The 17,717-nt window shown below is 37.3% G+C and overlaps 1 protein-coding gene across 4 annotated transcripts in view; it reads left to right on the forward strand.

Moving 5' to 3' along the window:
* The first annotated feature begins 1,000 nt into the window (after window positions 1-1,000).
* The window catches only part of LOC109088019 (ETS-related transcription factor Elf-1-like), a 38,714-nt gene continuing 21,997 nt past the window's right edge, over window positions 1,001-17,717 (forward strand). For 2 of the 4 annotated variants that reach the window (XM_042738270.1, XM_042738271.1), the window contains exon 1: window positions 10,892-11,222. The gene's annotated coding sequence lies outside the window, so the exon portion shown is untranslated. Of the gene's footprint in view, window positions 1,375-10,891; window positions 11,223-17,717 lie in introns of those variants that run through there. The other 2 variants (XM_042738267.1, XM_042738268.1) reach the window with 2 other exon arrangements.

Genomic DNA, 17,717 nt, shown 5'->3' on the forward strand with positions numbered 1-17,717 from the left:
TACGGACTGTAAATGTATATTGTGTTAATGTAACACTATTTATCTACAAAACATTATGAGCACGTGGTGCATAGTTACAAATAAGGTCTGCAAAATACAATAATGAATTATAGAAAGTTAACAGATAAATAAATTTAGTCTTTTTACTGACATTCATGGGAAATTCGTTAAATATTACTCCCTTCTAGATGTGTGACTCATTGTGTAAGAAACCCAAAGATATTCAAGCAACATAATGGTTAAAAGGAGAGACGATGTGATTACTATGTGCTTTTTAGAAAGAAAGAAAGAAAGAAAGAAAGAAAGAAAGAAAGAAAGAAAGAAAGAAAGAAAGAAAGTTATTCATAAGTAAGTTAGTTGTTCTGTGTTTTTATTTCCACATGTCTCTACATTAGGTTTTAGGTCCTAAAATATGTAGTGTTCAGTTAGTTTAAGGGAAAAAATGTACTTATTAATATAATAAAATGTTGAAATGTTGAAATACATTTTGTATAAATAAGTAAATGACCACAAATAACACTACTACCCTTGAATTCCCCAAACAGGCTATTCCGATAATGGGAGGGGCAGACAGTGTGATTAAGGGGTCATCTGAATTTTTTTAAATCACAAACTAACGGTCAGTATAATTAAGGGGCTGTCTGAATTTATTTGAGTTAACAAATTAACGTTTACTCACCTGCAGTACAAGGACACTACTATGCAGGCGACAAAGTACGATCGCCTTATAACAAAAGCGATGTTTTTACTGCCATTATTATGTTAACCAAAATGATTTGTATATCCGAGAATGTATGTGCAGTAGGCTAAGGATTAAATGAATAATGAATAAGCAACGTGCTGTTATGGAATAACTGGAGATGTCTCTCAAAGCTAGTGCTATATTCACATGGAAATGAGCCAGAACTAAACGCTGCTCGCATAAACAAAGTCTTATGATTCGTCGAGAAGGTGCAGACGTCACCCATCCCATCTACAACCCAGAAAGACGCGTCACTTCACTGACTGCACGGGAGCGTTTTAGTCTGACGCTTCTTTCGCTTTGCATTATAGACGCTGAATCCTGGACCAATCGCTTTCGAGGGAAAATGTGAGCGCAAGGAATTCCCCACGCAGTGAAGACAGTATAACCCTATGTTAGACAAGAGACAGCGTCGAAGCTCGATTAGAGCTTAAAAACAACCAGCCTTTAGAAGATTTTGTCTTTGCAAAAGAGGGTAAAGTTACTTCGGTTTAACAGGACTGAATCAGGAAGGAGGATTCAGATGATGACAGATTGCTCAGGAATTGTTTCATTGAAATGATCGGAGCGTGTCCATCACTTTCCCCACGCTAACATTTAAACCTGTAAAATTATGGCACGTTAAGATGAAGGTACGTGTTTGTAAGTTTGCACTGTCTTTTTACATTTGTCTTGCTATTCTAAATGCTATTACTTAAGATATTATAGTTTAAAAAAATAGTTTTTGGTGAATTTGAGATTGTAGGATGGCTTTTAGAAGTTTCCCTTTGTCCATCAGTGACTGCATGTGCAATGCATTGAATGTACAAGCACTGTTTATTTTATATTTAGGTATACATGGAGCCTCTTGGATTTGCTGACATTACATAAACCAACATATGTTTGTCATCACTCTGATCTGACTGTTCTGATCTGAATAGCCCAAAGGATAGCTTGACCCACTGCTTTTTTGTGTGTGTTCCTCTGCCATAACTGTGCACTGAGTTGTTCCAGCATGATTGCGGGCATGTGACTATAATGACTGGTTCAGTGTGAGAATCTCTTGTTTCAGGATGACATTGCTGGTCAAGACACAGTAGGAGCTTCACATGAGTGTGAACAATCAGTTATCCAGTCCTCAGTAATGCTGGGGCTTGTGGTGCATCAGTGATTTCATCCAGACCAGGACTTATTTGTGGATGTTTATCTTTAAAACTGGTTTGTCTTTGTGTCATTTTCACTACTTGTAACCAAGTTCAGATATTAACCAAGGATTGGAGTAAAAATGCCACAAGAGAGAATAAAATGCCATTGATGTGTGGGCAAAAGTGCTTTTTTATCCGTTATCTGATATAACAGTAACCAGGCAGTTATGTAAAACATGCTAGCAGATCATTTATTGTGTTGTCATATCTAGTGAATTATTTACAGATTTTGGTGTAACAGACATAATTTACATTTATTTATTTGTAGCAAAACTAAAGAATAAGCTTAAAGTGACTTGAACATCCAAGACAAATCACCTATTTCAGACTTTGCTTCTTATGATATGGAGCAATTAATGTGTAATTTCATATTGTAACAGAGTATCAAATCCATCTGCTGGTGCATGCAAACTCATTTGGCGTGATGTTTTCTTAATTTGTTTTCTTTATTTGTGGCTTGAAGTCTCACCCATTGTCTAACTGTCTAAATGTTTGCCAGATGTTTACATGTTTTGGGATACAAAGCTCCCCTGTGAGACATGTATATTGAAGTATCTGCAGTGTTCTCAGCATTCTGGCCGTTGGGAGGTGCTGGGGTCAGGGAGTATACTTGTGTTCTCCTGCTTTGGAAGTTTGTGATATTAGTCAGCGCATTTCATCCCAAAATGTTATCAGCTGGTTCTGATACCCCCTCCCAGTCCTCGCACACCCCAGAGGGCTTTAGATAGCTGGAAATTCCAGTCTTGTGAAACTAATTATCCTCAATGAGAGGCTTTTAAATATACCTCTTAGTTGGTGCTGTCTTGAGTCTTTTCTTTCAGAAATAGATTCCTTGGTTCTTCCTCTATTTCTTGTTATGACTTTATGTCTCAGAACTCATGCCCAATGACCCTATTGTGCCTTTGAACTGGATTGCCAGAAGGCACAAAGGGGCTCTCAGATGCTCTTTCTGCCTCTTTTGGCAGATGAGGCACATGGCTTGAGATATCGTAGAATGACAATGAGAGGTATGTGGGAAGCCTCTGTCTAGGGAACATCCCCTGTGTTTGCTGTAGAATATATGGCCATGATGGTGACTCCCATGTGAATATGAAGCCAAGTCAAGGAGAGTTATCCTAGGGCAGACTGACCCAGCTTATTCCACTCTGCTCTTGGCCCGATGGTGTACAGAAAATCACATGAGATATGACTTAATGGGCTGGCTATTGATTTTTCTCCACATTTGAAGACATCAGACTTTATAAACTCAGTATCCAGGAACTGCATCACCAGGGCATCATCAGCTGAGAGCTTGTTGCAACATGAGCCGACTCCTTGCAGACAGACTACAAGCATCAGCAAAGATATCTGGAGTGTGCTAGGACAGTGTGCATAATATGACGCCTTATTTTTCTTTGTGTAAGTCTTCACCATTCATTGTCATACGACTCACAGCATGTGCAGATAATGGATTTGGTAATGTTGGGTAATTCCTGAAAATATATCCTCATAAATCTCTTAAATATGGCTTTCAGTTTTAGAATGCTGACAAGAACATACCAAATGATATGTTTTTGTCATATAATGGGTGGGCAAAACGTTAAGTCAATAGGCTTCCACAAGGTGGTGGTGTTCATATATTAAGCTTAACAATAAGGATGGATGGAACCATATTAACCAATTTATAGAACTGTCATTTGGCCTTTTGGGAAAGTGCGGTCATGCCACTGTAATTGATACATTGATGCTGGACATTCTTTTTTTTTTATTCCATCCTTTTAAACGTTTTGGTTTTCTGGGATGTGTTCTTTATTGTTGTTGCATATTCTACTGGTTTGTCACCAAGATAATGTTAACAAGCTTGCTAATAGTGCTGTCAAACAATTAATCGTGATTAATCGCATCCAAAAAAAAAAGAAGTTTTTTTTTGCATAATATATGTGTTAGAAAAAAATAGTGAACCCTTATAAACCTCATTTATTGAAAGATATAAATATTTCTAGCAAGTATAAAAATACATTAAGATAATAAGAATAAATCATGCAGAAAAAAATCATGATGCATTATATAATGTTCTATAGACACAAAACAGGATTTTCATATTAGTCATTAGTTTAACTGTTTGTAATATTACAAACTAAGGCAGTGCTCTGTACTCTGTTGCAAATTTTAAGTTATGTCTTCCAATTGCATTTTATTTTTAAAATAAAAAGAAGGAAATGCTACTACTGTACAGGATATGGGAAGGTGCACCATATTAGTTTAATGCAATATAACTGATGTTATGAAATTCTAGAAGTTATGGGCCTTTTGTACTGTTCCTCATATAAATTACTGTTGAGAAAAAGTTCTTGGTGAAGTAAGAGGGGGAGACGGGTGATTCTCACACGTTATTTTGTTTCCATAATCATAAGTCATTTTGATTTGAAGCCTGTTCCTGACGCATTTCCTTACTGTTACAGCACAAGCGTGTAATTCAGAAAGATATCTTGTCCTCCGTTTGCTTTCACTGTAGATTAATATTTAGGTTAGTGTAATGTTTTGCTGCTGTAACCTTGCTGTTCAGATGGCAGCCAAATATGTGGGAGTCTTATTAAGCAAGGCATTATAGACATACGAGGCCAACTGCCTTTGTTTTGACTGAAGAAAGACAAATACGGAAAGCTTGGGTATTTTTTAGCTTCTTGCTGATGGCTGATGTTGGTAAGAGGTAGAAAGTTTGCTCCAGTTTATTACATTTACTGAACTTTCAATATAATTAGAGAGAGTTTTATACAGTGGCTTTAAATTAGATTTTAGAATTCATGTTTTCAGGTCCCTTACTGTTTGAACAGACCTCAAATGACATGCTAACATTTGTTTTTATTAAAAGTCAGTGTGTGGAAGAAAAGGACGTGGGATGTTGAGTAAATGTTCTTAAGTGTGTTTGAGATGGTCCATTAAAGGGGCAGATGTGACTAATTCATCCAGCTGATTTACACTTGAGAGTAAAAACTGTCTAATGTGTGAAGTATCACGGCACATTAAATGAGAGTTTGTTAGTACTGTACATCATTGCCAGTGCGCCTCAGTCCAGTGAAACGTTCATTCAGCAAATGTCTTGCTAGACAGGGATAAAATAAAGCAATCAAAGTAAAAACATTTAAAAAAACACTGTACCTGTTTACTTATTTATTTTGCTTATATTTTTAATGGCAATTTCAGAACAATTGGTCGTTCCTCCCTCAGGCTTGGATTTAAATTATTTAAGTAAACTGAGACATTAGGTATTCATCTAGTAGTATAATGCTTTCCAGTGTCTGGTCCTCAGGGAGAAAACATACCATTCGATCATTTAGGCTCTAAAACAGAGCCCACAACCATCATTAGCAGCTCAGCTTATGTTGTATTTTACTATAATGTGAGTGAAAGGCAGTGGCAATTTCAAGGTCTGAGATAAATGACAAGTTAGACTGATAAAGAATTAGGTTTTCCTTTAAATAGTGTCAAGTGTCTCAGTGCTTTTATATTGTGTTTTTCTCTACGGTCCTGGTCAATACTCTCCATCCACAGATGTGTGATTTGAACTGTCTGGAATGTTGGCCTTGCTCTTTGTCTAATGTTTAATTGGTTGAGGTTTAGTGAGGACTGTATACTGTCCGGTAAGGGATGGTTACGTTCTGCAGACCAAATAATATTCCCCTCATATCATAAAGAGATCGTAAATTGATGTCTTGACTGCATGGTTATATTTGTGGTGCATACCTAATTGCAGTCATTTTGTTTACATAATCCAGTACACACAATCTACTAAGGTTTCACATTTTTTAAATTTTAAAGGGACGGTTCACCCAAAAATGAAACCTGTATAGCTTTTTGTTGTTGAACACAAAAATGCATATTTTGGTTAATCTTGCCCTCTGCGCACTTACGACATTCTTCCAAATTTCTTCTGATCCACAGATGAAAGAAAGTTAGTCGTGGCCAGAATTATTGACACCCTTGGTAAAAATAAACAAAGAACCTTTGAAAATAAATCTGCATTGTTAATCCTTTTGATCTATTATTTAAAATATTCACAAAAATACACATACAAATAGACATTGGTCACAATTATTGACACCCCTAGAAATTATTCAAATAGTAGTCAAATATCTCTCATAAATATATTCCCTTTCATATTTACTCTGCATTTGTAGCACACCGGGGTGACTACAAAGATACAGTTGTCCAGCCATGGCTTCCTGTTTCAAAGGAATATAAATATGAGGGAATACAAAGGCCAAATTCCCTTAATCATTCATCACAAGGAGAAAAAACATATAGTTATATAGTTCTGACGTGCAAGAAAAGATTGTTGACTTTTACAAAATAGAAAGTAACTGCAAGAAAAGAGTTTAAGCTTTGAAAAATCCCATTTCCACCATCAGGACAATAATTAAGAATTTCCAATGAACAGAAAATGTTACAAACCTGCCTGGAAGAGGACGTGTCTAAACTGTCTTATTGCAAGGCGAGGAGGATAGCTTGAGTGGGCAAACACTCTTCCAGGATCAGCTGGAGAATTGCAGAAAATAGTTGAGTTTTGGAGTCATAAAGCCTCAAAAACTGATCAAACATCACCTACATCGTCATCATCACATGTTGTTTGGGAGGGTTTTGAGAAGAAAAGAAAGTGCTTTCATCCAAAAAAACTGCTTTTTGTCAGAAAACACACAAGATGGGTTTGGTGCACACGGGTAAAAAAGTACTTAATAAAATTTATTTCAGCAGATTATATTATTGTTGTCGGTCTATATTTCTGCCAGAGGTCCTTGATATCTTGTTCAGATGGAATGATGGATTCTATCAAATACCTACAGATTAAAAATCAAAACCTGTTTAAAAAAAAGTTTTATAATGGGCCATGGTATCTTCCATCAAGACAATGATAAAAAAAAACAAAAATCAAGAATGGGTCACTGAGCATAAAACAAAGCTTATGCCTTGGCCAGTCCTCAGAACTAAACTCTGCAGAAAATAAATGAGTGGGGTGAACTGAAGAGAAGCACCAGCATGGAGCTGGAAATCAGAAAGGTCTGGAGTGATTCTGGGTGAAGGAATTGTCTCTGATCTCTTGTCTGGTGTTCTTCAACCTAATCAGGCATTATAGGTGAAGAATCTGACTAAGCTACTTAGACCGACCTGTTATCTTTGCAAATGAAAGTTTAGAAAAGTGTTAATAATTGTCACCAACGTGTATTTGAGAGAAACACTTATTTCATACATTTTAAATGTATTTACTTCAGTGAAAGGATAGTTTTTTTTTTTTTTAATTCTCTTTTTAAATAAAAGATCAAAAGGATTAACAATGCAGATTTATTTTCAGAGGCTTCTTTGTTTGTATTTACCAAAGGTGTCACTAACTCTGGCCATGACTGTAGGTTTCTAAACAACTTGAATGAATGTGAGTCAATGATGACAGAATTTTCATTTTGAATTTGAATCAAACTGTTATAACTTCTGAGAATTATGAGCTGTTCTAAGACTAAACATTCTTTTTATTACAGTCAATATGGTCTTGTTTAATTCCACCTTTAATGTTTTCCATATTACCTAACCAGTAGTTAGAAATGTAAATTACAGTGATAACAAATCTTGACTCTGTGGAGGTGATATTAAACTTGTAATGGCAGTCTAAATTGCTGGAGGCGTTTTTTTTTTCTTTTTCTTCTTCTTCAGTAGGAGTGTCTTTATTTACCTGTTAGAGACGTGGACACTTTATCGCATATTGTGGTGGGTCATGGAAGGAATGACTCAGCACCTTAGTGCAGTAACAGAATTTCCTTTGAAACTCCCCCTATCCCACTTCACATCCACTAGTTTCTTACTGAGGTCAGGAATGTTGTATCTGTTCATAATCCCACATCCCTCGTTATTCTTAACTGACAGGATATCTCAAGGTTGACCAGATGCAGTCTTTTGGTCCACATTCGTATTTACAAAAGTTGTTACCTTGGAATCCTGTGGATTGTGGCGTGGCATTCAATTAACCTTTATATTGTCAGTGTATTGAAGCATGTAATGAACTTAATTCTGGTCACCAAGGACTTTAGAAGGTCATGTTTGTGGTGAAAATTGTTGGTAAAGCTAATTTAAAGCCAGGAAACCTTGTTTTTCATCCACATACATGCATGTGTTTAAAACCATAATTCCTACAAGACACCAGATTTTAGTACCTTCCTCATATATTGGCTTCATGGCCCTTCTGTCTGAATTTAATTAGAATGCTTCACTGCCTTTTTCTCTTGCCCCTTGGTCCTTTGAGGACGGCCCTTAACCAGGATGCTATGGAGGGAGGGCTTTTCTTTGTGCACAAAGCCTCTTGAAGCAGTCACCACCTGACCTCAGTTTCTCACAAACAACACGACCAGCCCTGAGAAGTGCTTTGTCTTTGTTGATTATCTCAAGGCTATGCCTATTTTTGGACCTGTTCTAATATGCCACAGTTTTCCATCTCACAGTGATGTAAGTCATATAATAAAGGGCACTATGGAGTTCCGTTGCATCACCAATAATAAGCCATTTACAAGTTACTTAATGTTCTCACTACAAACTGTAAAGATTATATATAAAGACAAAACATGTCAGCCGGTTAGAGTGAGTGAGTGTACATTAGCATTCCTGAGAGCACTCAAGCCACAGTTATATTTTTATGTCAGCAAGTAAATTTATAGGAGGAGACAAAAAAAAAGATCTACTCCGGACATGGGCAAAACCAAACTGTGCCATCTACATTTTAAAACAGGCACACAGCAGAAAATGAGGCCTTCTTGTGGCTTAGCTGTGTTTAGTTTGGACTCATGAAGCGCTAGTAGAGGCGAGTGGGCTGGTTTTATTTTTAGGCTGTATAGGAAAGGTGTGTCTTTGAACTTTGTCAGCAAAGGCATGTGATCAGGGTCTGGTTGCTGTGAGGGCAACTGAATTCTCTCAACACTCTGTGTAGAGAAAAAATATTCTTCATTAATTTCTTTGCTGTTTATTTATATTGTAGTGTGAATTAAATTACTCATACATAATTTACTAATGCCTAATTTATCCAAGGTCATAACTGTATACAAAACAAATATTATATTACATTAATCTACACTGTAAACGTCTTATTTTAATTAGAGAATGGCAGTCATTTTGTACTGTCTTTTGATTCCATTGAGGCAAATATGACCTATTCATCTATTCAAATTTGTTTGAACAAAAATTGTTATTCTTATTATGATTAGCTATAATTTTACTATGTATTATGTGTTTGTTGGGTGCTGTGCCATTTCTAGGGAAACGCTAATATTATATTAAAATCTCAACTCTTTGTGCATTTATTTCAGTGATTTGGAGCCTGTTGGACTTGTTTGATGTGTCCCGATGTCGCATATGGTTTATATATCATTGCCTCATGTCATACATGTTGTTGGCATACAGGGCCAGGTGCTTGCCATGTGTTTACACACTTTCATCACATTCTCAGTGTTGAGTTGAACAGAATACTCAGCACTCCACCTCATGGTAATTATTTTTCTCCCTTTTCTTACCTTTTCTGCTTTCTTGTAATCCTCTTTAGTCTGTAAAGGATGGTGTGTATGCAATACATAATACTATGGCTTCATATTCTTAAGGTAGTTGAGAACACACCCACTAGACAGAAGGTTGCCCAAGAGGCCTGACTGCTTTTTTTTTACACCCCAACAGTTCACCGGTACAGTTAAGGTTTTCTCAGAAAGAGGCAGGTAGTTGCCAGTAAGCCCTAACGTAACCGACACTGTAGTTGGCAAAGTGTCAATTAAATGACTATTTGTCTGTTTAGAGTGCATTCACTGTCTCATTTACTCGTCTAAATGGTGCATTGACAAAACCCATTGCACTTCAGCGATTTTCACTAAGCCACGCCATGCCACAGACCCTGGCTTCCTGTTTGTCAGCTGGATTGTCTCAGAATAAAATGCTTGACAAGGGTTATGGCCCCCATATGCGCAAAGATAGGGTGAAGAAACCTAATGGGAGATTGACATTAATTTGGTAACTTGAACACATCAATAGGGGTAATTGCCGCAGAGGATTCAACCTCATGTCGTCCCAATCCTGTAAGATTTTCTTTCTTCTGTGGAACATAAAAGATATTTTGAAAAATGTCTTGCTGTTTTTTTGCAATCCAGTGTGGGTTTGGACCCCATTGAGTTTCATTGTATGGTTCTTCAGTTCTTCAAAATATATATTTTTGTGTTACACAGAAGAAATTCATACGGGTTTGGAACAACATTAAGGGTGAGTAAATGATGATTTGGGTGAACTATCCCTTTAATGCTGAAATATTGGAATATTGCTGAACCAAGCAGCAGAGTCACATTCTGTACTTTCCCTTTGGTTGGAAGGACGTGGTGACGTAGAAATCAGTGGTAGGGTCTTGGATGAATTGGAAGTGTTTCTCGTCGGTGTTCTTTTCAACTGCGCAACCAGGTGGGGCGGCTCATCCAGTTTTATAACGCATGGCCTTTTTCATGCCTCATATCAAACATAAAGGCAGCTTTATGGGGTGTCATATAGCTTGGAGGGCCACTCCCATTTCACCTTCTCAAATAAGAGCTCTGGCACCACTCAAAACAAGAACTACAGAAAGATCTAGTCAGTTGATGTGGATTTAGCTTTCACTGTCCTTGAAACATCTTGTTTTGAAAGAGCATTTCATCTGGGTAGAATTCCCCATGCTTGCTGTACTCTTGCCACGTCTACGTCGAGCTGCTGAAAACCTTACCACTCTTACCCAGTCTTGTGTTACCCGTCTCGCATAGCTCAAGGTGTAGTCTGATTGTTACTTTGTCCATGTTTCCCCTCCCCCACTGCACTCGCTAGCCAATCGAAACTGCAGCTTGAGCTCACCTGAACTCATTTGCATATTAGCACTGCCCTTGCAGCTGATTGGCCCCATGCTCAAGTTCTGTTTTACAGCTTGTCTGTCAGTGGTTACTTGGGGGATGAGTCACAGTGAGAGAGAGCTTTGCTTTGCAGTACTTCTCTTTTTTAAAGATTTCAGCCCGCTGCCATTGCCCTCCCCTACACTGTTCTCATTTTTGCTCTATCTACCACTAAAGTAAGTGGGAGAGGCAGAGGGCAGGTCAGTGTTCAACACCTTGAACATGCCATTCGATTCGCTTTAGACACACCCTTGGATTATAATTTTTTTTACTCCCGTCAACGTAACCTCTCTCTCTCTCTTTTTTTTTCAAAGATTATTTCTTTATTTTTCCAACATTTTGATATGTTTTCCACCATAACCATGGAGTTTGACATGAAACCCCTAAACCTTTAAGGTTAGTGTCCATTTTATATCTTTATGATGTTATAGTATGCTGTTGTAGATCTATTAGCCACAAGTATCTGTTATCTGCATTCTTAACTTTGTAAACATTATTCATTGTTTATTACATGTATACCCATATATGCAATATACATTGTGTTTATTTATTATGAAGTTACATTGTCTGATTTTCTTTTTACGGTCAACATTTAAACAGCATTTATATATACCCTATATTTCGATGCAGCTAAACAGCTAGCCTAAATATCTGTGCATTTGGATTACATTTAATAATCCCCTATTGGTCGCATGATCGACAATTATATAATAAATTGCTGCAGACATGTCTGAAAACAGTTTTAGCGCCATTTTCTCTACATGAAAGGCCATTTTGTGGTCATAAAAATCTAACTAAGCATATTTATTATATAATATGTGGTATTTAAAAGTTTATAGTCACATGTTTTGCAATGTATCATTGCCTTATATGGGTACCGAGAGTGAGGTTGGCAATCATGTTTTGTAAGTCTATTGGCCAAGCCCAGATGACGGTTAAAGTGGGTCGCAGTGTCAAAATAAACTTTTCGATTTGCCTGTTTTAGTTATATACTCACAAAGTTGCCAACAACGCACAATGCATACAAATAACCTTAGCGCCAATGTGCTTTTTGTTTGCGCAAGTGATGGTTTTGCTGTTATAGTGTGTCATTGATTCCATTACGTGGGCTTGTAGATTTCTGTTTGATTTTAGACTGGCTTATCAGGCCTCATCATTGCCATGAAACCTGGTCTGAATGTTGCTCATCCTGTTGTGCTAAGAAACCTCAGTATCTCATTGAGAGCAGAGTGACAAACAACTCTAGTCATTATCCCTGAGCACCACTTTTTTGCTCTTTCTCTTTTTTTTTTTAAGATACAACCCTCAAAGAACGTCATTTTGCCTGAGTTTTCAACGTGTAATTATGCCTGGCACCATACTTACTATAGTAACTTGTGTCATCACCATGGTATGTGCCGAGACTAGCTTGTAAGTAGCAAGGCAACCAGTCTCGTAGAGAAAACAGTATTTTTTTTTCACATGATTATGTTCGAACATGTGGTCAAGAGTGATGTTGAAAGAGTTTTAGGCAAATTAGTATCTTGTTTGAAGTTACAGATGGTCAAATGGGCACAACCTTTAGGGTATCAGTTCATGTTTTGGTAATATTTCAAACTATTTAAACAATTATCATATTGAGGTTCTTTTATGCATTATTATTAATGTAAAAACAGTACAAAGTACAAACAGTACATCCTTTCTGTTCAATCAAATTCACATGTGAAAGCGTTTTGGTGGAGGTCAGAATACTTGGATTCTAGGGAATTTTCCCCCACCCTACACACCCTGTGTCATATGACCTCAGGTGTTCAGGACAATATCAGATTTTACTTTACTAGTCTTGTTATCTTTTCAGACCCCCTGTTAAGCTGGAGATACCAACACCACTCACACCATTATGCCCCCCACCCAACTGTCCCTGATTTGTATTGTAAATGAGCCAGGGCACCTGGAGTTGGCTAGTAGTCAAACACGGGCCCCTTTGCTGTGGATTGCTTTGTTTGGGGCTTCTCTTCAGTCCTGAGTTTCTGTCACAGTTGGCAGTGAGGCCGGTAGTGTCAGGTTGGCTCTTCACAAAAAACAGCGTCAACAAGTCCCTGCCTGTAATTGGATCATTAGGTCCTGCTGAGCAGGAGGGGTGGACCCAACTGATCTAGCTGGTCTAGCGTGGAGAACAGAAGAGGGCTGTGCCTGAGAAAGAATAATTGTCCTCTTCCTGTCATAGTGTGGATGGTTTGAGAGCTGTTGCTGAGGCTTATGTTGCAGACTATGGTTTGTTAGTCTTTAAGTTTTTTCAGTAATTGAGTTTTTAGAATGAGCTTTGACATGGTAGATTGAGGAACCTGCTGGATTGGTAGCTAACTGGCGATTTTGAGGATACCTCTGATGTTCCTTTTCCATGTCCCTTCATATTTCAGCTTTTGAGAGTTCTTGAACTAAGTTTTAGAGAGATGTTAGCACTGATGATCATGGAGAAAGTGCTAGTTTGTCAATATAACATTATACTCTAAAAAATGTTTGTCACAGTTGACTTCAATTGAAATATAAACTAATGTGACCATGACTCCAGTATGCACAAATCCCAAACTATCCCAAACTAAGTGAAAAGTTTCATGAGATCACCATATGAGATAACAATCATTTCACCGTTGGGTATGTTTGAATTCTTACTCAAAGCAGTAGTGTTCTGATAAAATAGTCCAGGCAATCATTCCTTTGTTGATATGTTGTTGACTGCCCGGGCAGATTTGCATCACGTTTTCATACTCCTCTCCCCATTTCCATTGAGCAACACACATTCTCTGTGTCGAAACTGTCTGATTCCTGAAGCAAGCTCAGACTGGCACACGGTTCTCAGGTACAAGATATAGGCTACTAGCAGAAGATTCGCTATCACAGATGATTACATAATAGATTTTTTCAGTATCAACTTAAAAAAAATGAGAGAATATTTTGAGAAGATCAGTTCTTTTGTTTTTGATGCATGCAAACAACTAGAGATAAAAATAAATAAAAAAAATTGTCCAAAACATATATGTGACCCTGGTCTTAAGTTGCTAAGGGTATATTTTTAGCAATAGCCAAAAAAATAACATTAAACTAACAGTAAATTTCCTACTGTAAATATATCAAAACTTAATTTTTGATTAGTAGTATGCATAGCTAAGAATTCATTTGGACAAATTTAAAGGCGATTTTCTCAGTATTTTGATTTTTTTTGCACCATCAGATTACAGATTTTCAAATAGTTGTATCTCAGCCAAATATTGTCCGATCCTAATAAACTATACATCAATGGAAAGCTTATTTATTCAGCTTTCAGATATTGTATAAATCTTAATAATAATAAAAACCCTTATGACTGGTTTTGTGGTCCAGGGTCACATATAACATCATAGTTTGGGAAAGAAAGCGGAACAAATGGTCAGTCAGTTTAGCCAAGAAAAACACATGGTCTTGGTATTATAAGGAAGAGTGACCTGCAGTCTCTTCTTGGAAATGCCCTTTTTGTTGAAGTTGACGACTCCCACCCACCTGCTACCCCCGTTTTTTTTTTCTCCTGCTTCGGTGGGCGATGTTCCACTGAAACTGCCCACTGAATGGGTTCTTTCTGTTGTTCTAGAGTTGAGACTGTTCATTTACATCCTGTTTCCCAGGGCATATACAGGTTTTACTCAGGTCATAAAATATAACCAAATAGTATATGCCCCTATAGTAAGAATGTGAATTGGTTGAAAAACTAGAAGCAGGCGTTTCTGCAGAAACTTCAGAGAGTCAACTTACATAATTTTTGGTCTCTCTTTTCAAAGTTGAGGACTGTGTTGAAATTTTGTTAAATTAGGAACATTTTTTTTAATTACAAATGTATCTTTTTATGCTTCAAGCATGTTGGTGTCAGAAAATGAATATCACTTCACTTATTATCATTGTTGTATCTCACCAGAGATGAGCTACACGTCACATGTTCACAGATGACTGATATGTCAGACCACTTCCCATGTAAAACACACAGCTTGGTCTTTTTTTGCTTAGAGTGTATTCACTAAATTAGTCACGAAACATCACATAGTCAATCATCTCATGACCATGGGGCTACAAAATAACTAAACAACCAAAAGCACCCATTTAAAGACTGTATTGAAATCAATCTTATGAAACCACGCATTGCAAACACCGTGTTTTCCAGAACTACTTTCTTTTGTTAAAGCAGTTGCAAGTTCCTCTTTTGATAGAGGTGCCTCTGTCTGTTTGTAACCTGGTGTACCGCCACTTTTGAATCAAATCAGCTGCCTGGCATTTAAGAGGAATGCTGGCAGCATTGCGCCCTTCCAGACTCAAAGTGAAATGGATGACATATTCCCATTTGGAGCATGCAATAAAAACATTTACTGCTGACACCAGTTTAGTGTTGAGTATACATCCAGAATCCTGCATGCTTGGGCCCAGACACTGAGTTTGAATAGTTGTTTTCATCTAGAGCTTTAGTTGCACAGGTGTATGTATGAGGACAAGTGGTTGACAAGCCCCTGTGTCTAATATTCTAGTCTGTCTTGTAAACAATGAGTACAAAGATCAGACATATGACTGGTTATCATCATTGCAATTTCATTGCTTTTCATAGGAACAGCTCAGGGCAGATACCAGCCTTGTAATGCAATTACATGCAGTTCAGGCTCACAAAGACTCTGAAAACAAAGAGCTTCACAGTTTAAAAGTTGTGAATAGAAGCGTCCATTTCGCAAGCTCTAAAGCAACACGTGTGGTGAGCAGCTAAGCGAGTATCTAGCATTTTAGAGAAACGCACACAGGCTTTTGGGCGAAACAAGCTGTGGGCGGTTGCGTTTATCAGAACATTAAACCACAAGTCACAGCTCTAAAAAGACTTGCTAATGAAAATGTGTTAGTTTCTGATGGTTAAAAGTGAGGCTTTTTAAAAATAAGGATCTATGGTAATGATGTGAACGAGGGTTGGTGTGTACAGCATCGTATAAGCGCTGAATGATGCTCAAGCTGTTGGAAATGTACAAGCATTTATATATTCTTTAGGAGATTCTAACTACATATTTTTTAAAAAATTAACTTTTAGGCTTGTATATGGAAACAATGTTTAAATGACATTGATATTTCAGTGGCTAAGATTCATGGAAGTTGGTGGTGCAGTATAATTGGATGGTTAATAGGTCCAAGTGTGTCCAGTTTAGGAACACAGCATCCTCAGTTAGTCATGCATTACATCAGCTAGAGGAAAGTTTACTCACAAATTCTTTAATTACATCGCAACCTATGGGGCTGACTAAAATAATCCATTTAAAAAAGGAAAAACTATCTGTTTTGCTGAGTGTGGTTAGAAGGTGGTTTCAGCAGTATCATATTTTAGCTGTGGAAAATTGAAATCCCAGAACCCTGGAAGACCCATGGAAACTCTACAGACCTGAGGGTGTCGTTTACCACCCCCACATCCAAAAAGTTGTGTTCACAGCACTACTTTATGGGTAGTTATTGTTTAAAGGTTTTTAGTATTATAATAATGAGTTTTCTTTTGTGACTTGTCCTTTACATACATCACAGACATTCTGTATGGCCTGTCATGTCACACTTAAAATAAAAATCATGTAGAATAATTGCCACTTTGGTAAGATCTGAAATGAAAAGGATCGTTGACATATGGCATGGGGTTTGCAATGGAAGGTACCAGTTTGTTTCATTTCAGGCCACAGATTGACCTAATTGTTTAAAAAAATAACTAAAATGCAAACTTGTTTGGTGTGATGTTCAAAATTACCTTCTGGCAGAACTATTTTAAATAGTAGTTTGTTAAAATAAACTGATAATTAATTAAAATTACATATTACGAAAACAAAAGAGAAGTGATTTGATGTGCTATCAACAATGTTAATTAATTTAGTAGATTTCTGTTTCATTTCTATTTCAGTAGACTGATAGTTATTTATTTTGAAACAATTATTTATGTACACACACACACACACACACACACACACACACACACACACACACACACACACACACACACACACACATATTTAAAAATGTTATACATTTCATATCTTGTTTTCTGACTTTGTTTCATCCAGATACTCATTGTATCATTGTAGCATTGTAACATGCTATAGGTCACCTCACAACCCGTTTCTTGGCAACAGTCTCTCCTTGTTTACATTTTCACTGTCTCATTTAGTGTTCACAGTCCTCAAGAGATATTCTGTCTATTGCATATGCACAAATTAGTGCCTTGTTATTGGTACCTTGCAGTGAGTGCAAATGCTTTAGTATCAGATTCCGCTGATTTGACGGATAACCGTGTTTTCACTAACTATGTTTCACTTGTTTGTTTTGTAGTTCTGGACTTACTTCAGGATATTGTCACTATCTGCTTAAGTAGATTTTTTTTCTTTTTAAGCTCCCTCATTTACAGCCTCACATATTATTGTTGGCTTTTCTCATCTCGTTGCTATCATGAGCAAACGGTGGCACTACAAAGGCCAGCGTTCCTTCTCAAATATTGACCTGAATAAAACCCAACCACCAGTGTCTGCATCCCGCCTCCTCACAAACCGACAAATAACGACAAAAAGATGGCAACACGTAATTTCTCTCCCATCACTGATCTCTGAAAGTCATAACAGCTATTCTTTATCGCTCCATTCCTCTCCTGATTCTTGTATTGAGAGATTTGAATGGAGGGATGGGGGAAGGGGAGCGTTATTTTATTGTGGTGTCTTTATTGCGGTGGTGTTTGCTTTGTGCTGTTTTTTCCGCAGGTTATGAGCTGTGCAGGTGAAGCCCAGGCACACATTCACATCAGCTCATTCAAACAATTCCAGCAGTAAATAAAAGTACATGCTGTCCGTGTAATTAAGAAAATTATTGATGTATGTACTATATCTCATA

This window comes from Cyprinus carpio, chromosome B14 (genome assembly GCF_018340385.1).
Source record: "Cyprinus carpio isolate SPL01 chromosome B14, ASM1834038v1, whole genome shotgun sequence".
NCBI classification, from domain to species: domain Eukaryota; kingdom Metazoa; phylum Chordata; class Actinopteri; order Cypriniformes; family Cyprinidae; genus Cyprinus; species Cyprinus carpio.